Below are 8,001 nucleotides of genomic sequence, written 5' to 3'. Positions count from 1 at the left end.
GGCTACGGGTCCTCAGAAGGTCGGGTAGGCTGACCTTAAACTTATGTTTAACCTGAGTAGCGAAAGACGGTGGTGATCTGAAAATGATGTGCCGGGAGTTGTGCCGTTCTCGGCGGCTCTAGTGACCAAGCTCTCGGTTAGCTATCGAGCTGGTAGGTAACAGACGTCTCTGAAAACGTTGAAGCACTTTTGCAAATATGCGATATCTTGGTAAACCAAGCACATATTTGAAGTTTACACACCCACATTCTCGCCTGAAAATATGTTAAAAGTTTATTTTGTGATTCAGAAAGATTAATAAGAGTAATTTTAAAACTTGGTAGCAGCCGCCATTGCCGGAAACTGGAGTTTGGCTGGGCTGCGCTATGAATTCTGGGATATGGTGGGCCACGAAGGACACACCCGACCCCTCTTTCAAATTCGGGGAAAAGGAGGACGCTGTCTGTCGCTACCCGATCCGTACCGGAAACCCAATCGGTACCCCGCATGAGCAAATCTTACGTCACTTCCTCTCTTTGCCAACATTGTGACATTCAATATATTTGAATGATACAGTTAGCGCCCAGTTAGCTCCTAGCATTTCTCAACAGCTCTGCCTCTTTTTTGACTACTGGGACATTTAAACAATGGATAATCCGTATACAAACAAATTCATGCTTTTCTCCTCAACAGAGAGTGTTCCCCAATTGAACAACAGCGCCATAAAATAAGAAGAATGGCGCCTAATTACAGAGTTAATAATACAGACTTTGTAATATGTCACGTGAAGATTCATCAGCCAGATGAAGTGTTTACTGACAATTGACAGTGATAGCGGGCATCATCATCACTATTCCAATCAATCCTCTCCACAGAGACAAGCATAAACACACTCGACTATCACTAAATCAAATTTAACACATGTTTGTAATGACGCTAATTCAGTTTACAATAGGGTTCATTCGCTCGGTCAGCAGGTGGCAGTATCCTCGTACACTGGGGAGTAAACTGCCATTAAACGAACAGAAGAAGATGAAAACCCCTGCACATGCGAGTGGTGAGAAAGAAGCTTCCTGTGTGGCTGGGTGTCAGAGGCTTTGAATGGAGGAAACATAGCAGAGACTGAGAAGATTTAGTTGGTGAAATATATAATGGCAAAGTAACAGGATAATTAATTAACGTGGTCAGGTCTGTTTAGAAGTACAGAGTTGGACAAGAAATTTATAATTTAGTGATGACACATTGTTATAACGGGTTTATATCTTATGCTAAATCTAAGTATGTTAAAGTGCTTAAAGGGGAACATTATTGTGTGCAAATTGTGTGGCTTTTAACAAGATTTTTTGTGTATTTAGCAGGTGAAATTATGTCAGTTGACCTCGGACTCTTGGGACGCTGTGGAATCTGAGGCCAACCACTAAGATATGATGTGGGGAAAATGAACAGAGGGAGTGATTTTAAGTGTGATTTCAGACTATGTAAGTATTAGTTAAACCAAGAGTAGGGCAAAACCTTTGTGGCCCTGAAGTTCTAATCCCCACAACATATCGATAGATTAATAAGAAATTTTTTTGTGTTTAAGATCTTTGGGGTTGTTGTTTGAGTGATGGGTGGATTCTGTCAGTTAGGTTTGGGTTGTTTTCTTATTTTAATAGAGGGAGTTTTATTAAACATGGACATGTCTAGAATTGGGCCCTTTAAAATTGTAACAGTGCACTTAGAGAAAACCTGTCAGGTGATTATGTTTTGTGTTTTGATGAGCTAATAATCAGCTGTCTTTTTCTCATTTTTGTTGTAAGCAGGCCTGCAAGATTGAATTAACAGCGCTAAAAAAATTTTTTTGGGAGAGCAAATATAAGGTGACCTTTTCCAGATTATAGCTGGCTGAGGAGAAGGCCACCTGTGGGAATCTGGAGTTCCTGTCTAAAAGGATTGCGGCGTGTCAATCCAGACCAAAATGATAGACAAGTGTTTTTCTTTTGAGTGAATGTGTGAATGACTGGACTGTGACTGGACTGACAACTGGACCAAGGCTACCATGAATAAAGGGGGACAAACAATTGACTCTGTTGGGGAGAGAAAGGGGATGCTTTGCAGACTTAATCTTTTGGCTGCCTTTGAAATAAGGGGCTTTATCAAGGGAGCTTGATGATTTAGCTATGATAAAACTTACAGATAAGTAATTGCTTCTATGCTTAAACTTAATTGAATGAAAATGCTTGTTTTGTTTTTCCTTTGATTTTTTAGTAGAATATGTAGGGGGTCAATGTAAAAACAAAATGCTTCTAGACATAGATAACATGAAGGTTCATTTGTAGGTGAGAGTTAAGACACATTTTGCGTGGAAACTTTTGCACTTGCAACAGTTTTTTTTAATGCACGCGTACAGACACAGACATGACGTAGATTGGTTTCTGGGGTAAAGGTGAAAAACAGTTTGCTTTGTCTTTGCTTAGCAAGAAGTAATGCAGAAGGTGTGAAAATAGGCCTGCTCTGAATAGGTCATCAGGAAAACATCTGGAGACTGAGACAACCATATAGGGCAAATGTGGTAGAGCTTGTAAATGTACGTGTGACTAAAAACAGGAAGTAAGTTGAGTACAGGACGTGCTTGAGATGATCAGATAAGAGAAGAAGATAGTTTCTTAAAGGGGGTTAAAGGTTGTTAAACGTGTTGCTTACCCAAATGAATAAAATTGAAGATTATATATATATATATATATATATATATATATATATATATATATATATATATATATATATATATAAAAATGATTTTTTATACACAAATTGCGACTGTGCTCATAGGAGTTGTCACTCGGTCAACGTTGTTCAGCGTGACTGACTGAACTGATATATTGTAGAGATGACCTTGAGTGCCGATGGATAGATGCTAACACACTTATACACATAATTAGGTTAATACTTTTGATTAGAGTCCCCAACATGACTCATTCTCAAGTGAGAAATGAAGAGGGGGAACTGTTGAGGTTTAAATTTATAATCTTAAATGCTTATATGCTGATTATATTGCTTTATATAAGAAAGGCCTAACTCTGAGTACACTCTGTGCCAAAAGTGCTGACAGGAAACTGCATGCTTTTGCAGAAGCATGGTAATTGCAGTAGAAAGTCAAACCAACTATGCCGTTTGATCGAAACTTAAAGTGTGGTGTGACGTAGAGTGCAAGTATATAAATAACTAGGCTTCCGTTTGTGCTTCAGACCTGGGGTTGTGTGTTTTGTGTTCAGGTCTCCATATCCCGGATATGTAAAATAAAGATAATTTTAAAAGTAAAAGGACCACTTTTGAGCCGTGTCTTTCTTGGCCCTAAAGAATCCAAAAGAACTGGAATTTAATACTAAGAAGTAGTGCTGAAAGTTAGGTAGTTCTAATCCTCCTTTATCCTTGGTCTTTTGTAGTGTTTTTAAGCTTATACATGGGGGTTTAGGGGCTATGCGCTTACCTGCTGCTCTCTGGCAGGTAGCTCCATGCCCTCCTGGGTTTTAAATGCACCTTAGAACACACATACACCAACACTACATATGAGCGGGCGGAGTGAGGTTTAGAGTCTTCACACACCCCCGTTCTCTGCTGCCTGTTGGAGCGGGGGGGCTAGGAGGAGGAGTTGGCCGTCCAGTTGGGGTCTGGAATGTGGGGCCTCCCTGCTGCTGCCTGGCCAGGGCAGTCTGCTTCACTCCACCCCAGGGAAAAGGGTAACACTACCTGGGTCTGAGTGCAGTTTCCCCCTCCAGGGGCAAGGGTACCTAGACCTGGGGCTTAGAGTACGCTTGGGGAGTGTGATTGTGTGTACAGTGTCTATTTATGTCTGTCTCCACGTTGGGTGAGTGTTGAGTATTTGCATATGAGAGCATGAGGGTGGGAATGGATGTTTGTATCTGTGTGTGCCTATTTTTCTGTGTTTATACGTCAGGTTGGATATTAGACGCCACCTCTCTAGGGAAATCTCAGGCCCTCCAAGTTATGGAGGCCTATCTCCCCCCACCCCTCCCCTCCCCCTGCCAGTGGCAGACGCCCTCAGACATCGGTGCGTTGGTGGGTCTTTTTTCTTTCTCAACAGGTGATCCAGGTGATTGATATATATATTTTTTGTCTGCTTATTTTGTTGGTTTTTGTTTTTTTGCCCTTTATCACCATTCCTCTTCCCCGCTGTTTTTCTTTCCCTCTTTCTTTCTCCCCTTTCTTTTCCCCAGTCAAGTCTGTCCCGTATTTTGCAGGTTAAAATAAAATAAACAATAAAAGGCGAATCAAATAGACCAATACAGCAAGGCTGGGTTGGTCAATTTGGTAAAGTAAATCCGTTGGGCATGTTTCTTTGCCTTTAGACAATAATTCTGATGGCAAAAGAGCCAAACAGGACAGGCAAAAAAAAAGAAAAAAAAATACTTTGTAGAACCACTTTTTGATGCAATTACAGCTGCCAGTCTTTTAGGGTATGTCTCTACCAGCTTTGCACATCCTTGCCCATTCTTCTTTGCAAAACAGCTCCAGCTCAGTCAGATTAGATGGTCAGCGTTTGTGAACAGCAGTTTTCAGATCTTGCCACAAATTCTCGATTGGATGTAGATCAGGACTTTGACTGGGCCATTCTAACACATGGATATGTTTTGTTTTAAACCATCCCATTTGTCACGGTTCTGGGTCAAATTGACCAGCATTTTGAGTTCTCATGTTTTGATTTGATTTTGTATTTTTGGTTATTTTCTTGATCTGTTTTCAGGAGATTATGATGATGGTGATGATTAGTATTATTTAGTATGTTCCAGCTTAATCTGATTTAGGTTTAGTTCTGCCCGTGTAAAGGCCGTGTTTCTTAGTCTGCATCTTTGTGTATTGTTTCCTGTTTTATTTTAAAGGATTATGTCTTATGTCAGTGTGTCCGGCTTCGCTCCCCCCTGTCTCGTTAGTCCTAATCTCTCCCAGCTGTGTCTCCCTCCTGGTTTCCATTCCCTGATTACTTCCCTGTGTGTATTAGCCCTGTGTTTGCCTTTGCTCAGTGTCGCGTCGTACCCTCACGTTAACTGTGTGTTCTGTCCGCTAGCCTGCCTGTCCGCTTAGTTAGTTTTGTATTCTCAGTTTAGTTAAGTTTATGTTCTGTTAATGCCCAGCAATAAAGCTGAGTGTTTTTGAGTTCACGTCTGCCTCCAAATCCTGCATTTAGGATCCTTCCTCTCTGCCTGCCTGCACACAGCCATGACACCATTGTTGCCCTGGAAGGTGAACCTCCGCCCCAGTCTCAACTCTTTTGCAGACTCCAAGAGGTTTTCTTCCAAGATTGCCCTGTATTTGGCTCCATCCATCTTCCCATCAACTCTGACCAGCTTCACTGTCCCTGCTGAAGAGAAGCACCCCCAGAGCATGATGCTGCCACCACCATATTTGACAGTGGGGATGGTGTGTTCAGAGTGATGTGCAGTGTTAGTTTTCCGCCACACATAGCGTTTTGCATTTTGGCCAAAAGTTCCATTTTGGTCTCATCTGACCAGAGCACCTTCTTCCACATGTTTGCTGTGTCCCCCACATGGCTTCTGGCAAACTGCAAACGGGACTTCTTATGGTTTTCTGTTAACAATGGCTTTCTTCTTGCCACTCTTCCATAAAGGCCAACTTTGTGCAGTGCACAACTAATAGTTGTCCTATGGACTGATTCCCCCACCTGAGCTGTAGATCTCTGCAGCTCGTCCAGAGTCACCATGGGCCTCTTGGCTGTATTTTTGATCAGCGCTCTCCTTGTTCGGCCTGTGAGTTTAGGTGGACGGCCTTGTCTTGGTAGATTTACAGTTGTGCCATACTCCTTCCATTTCTGAATGATCGCTTGAACAATGTTTGGAATCATGTATGATTTTCGTTCCACTTCTCACGTGTGCACCACTTTGTGTTGGTCTTTCACGTGGAATTCCAATAAAATTGATTCATGTTTGTGGCTGTAATGTGACAAAATGTGGGAAAGTTCAAGGGGGCCGAATACTTTTGCAAGCCACTGTATATATACAGCTAATTATTACATTTTTCTCTTTTTCTTTATAAATTTCAATTGTTACACATTCTAATACATTATCAATCGCAGTTGTCATACTTTCCACCACCTTGTAATTTAGGTTTTTATCCACATACACAGCTACTCCCCCTCCACTTTTGTTCCTTCTATTTACACAATTCACATCATATCCCATCAGTCCAAAGTCCAGTCCTTTCTCAGCATAAATCCATGTTTCAGAAATGGCAATAATTCCAAATGGATTTGTCAACTCATTTAGATATTCCTTATCGGCGTTGGCTGTGGTCTCAAGGCTGAAGCTGATCAACAACAACAAATTCTCTCCCTGATAACAGAACAGTTTAGACTCCTCGTCCCCATCTGGATTCCAAACACCTCCAAATGCTTATCTCCAGCTAAGGTCAGACAGCGGCTCTGCCCCCGCACCAGACGAATGGTGCGGGGGGGGGGTGAGCCGATGGCTGTGTCTACATCGGCTCACCCCCCCCCCCTTACCCCTTAACCACCCCTGTTGCTTGCCATTTGTTTTCATGGTGTTTTGATGTGGAGATTTATGTGCTCTCTGTGCTGAGGAGTTTTGTTTGTTTTTCTGTTCTCATACTGACCTCCCACCAGGAGCCGAGTATGAGTAGGGGTCTCTTTTTTCCCCTCCTCCACCTACCCGTTGTATTGCACATTTCCTAGTTTTTTCTCTATCTCAGACCTGTTTTCCCATGTGACATCTGTGCTATGTATGTTTGTTCGGGGGGGTCCAATTTCACTGCAGGCTGTAATATTTGCATGTGAAAAATAAAGGTTTCTTTGACTTTGTTGTGTCTGATCTGTCCCTCTTGATTCCCATGTGTCTCCACATTCCCTAATCGCTCTTATTTGTACATATTTTGTCAGTTCCCTTTTGTCCCTTGCTGGATTGTCTGTTCATCTCCCTCCATGTTCCAGGATCTCTCTCTGTGTTGGTTTTTGTGTTGCCCAGTTTAATTTTCCTTTTAGTGAATGTCCACTCTCCTTTTATGCTTTTCACTTTATATTTTTTGTATTTTTTTTTTGTATATTACTATTAATAAGTAAAGATTTATTAGCTTTGAATAGCGCTCCAGAGCTACATAGGAAAGGAATAAAAACACGTTCATAAACAACAAAGTTTTTTTAAAACTGCTCTTAAATTAAACTTGTTCAGAGAGACACTCCAGGAAAAACGTTGGAAATCCTTCAAAACTTTAGAACCCCTTTTTTTGGCATTAAAACAAGACAAAGCCCTGTGTCAGATAGTTGTGGCAGTAGTCAGGCAACTTGATGATGTCAAAGCATATGATGGCTCTTGGCTGGCGCCTACTTGGCACCTTCTCAATCAGCTCTTTGGGTGGAACCTCCAACCCATCCAGAACTGCAAAAGATTCTTCAGATGCTCTCAAGAAGCTGTTGTCCTTACTAGTCAGAAATTCCACTTAAGCTTTAAGCTCTACTCAGCTTTATCATTCTTTCAGGTTCTTGGCTCGCTTTGTGGGTGGATGGATTCTTTACAGATGGTGTCGGGTTCATTTTATGAGAGAAGATAAGCTTAAAGTTTTCATAATTAAGTATTAAGTGGTTAAAGTTTCAAGTTAGTTTTCCATGGGTGCCATTGTGCATGGAGCATTATGGTTACCTTTTTCTGGCAGAACCGAGGGATGCACATTGTTGTGGCATAAATGTTATAGCTGTAACTTCACTGTGGCGTGGTTAGTAGCGTTAGAGGGTGATACACCTAAGCTCAATCAGCTCATCGTGCCTCCCCTGTATAAAAGTCTGTGGTAGTTGTTGTTGGTCTATGGGAGGCTGGAAGCTAAAAAGCTGTAGCTGCGATTATTGTGGAAACAACAACCAGAAATAAAATGTTTGCTGAAAAGTGTGATGATGTGGTTGGGTTTGTCATTCATGCCACATTCACGATGACACAAAACATGAGGGAAAAAGAGCTTTATTTTGAATTTACCTGAAATCAGCGGTAAACAAATTGGAATAGG

The sequence above is a fragment of the Aulonocara stuartgranti genome, assembly GCF_965226115.1.
Source record: "Aulonocara stuartgranti genome assembly, chromosome: 20".
NCBI classification, from domain to species: domain Eukaryota; kingdom Metazoa; phylum Chordata; class Actinopteri; order Cichliformes; family Cichlidae; genus Aulonocara; species Aulonocara stuartgranti.
This window is presented reverse-complemented; position numbering follows the sequence as displayed.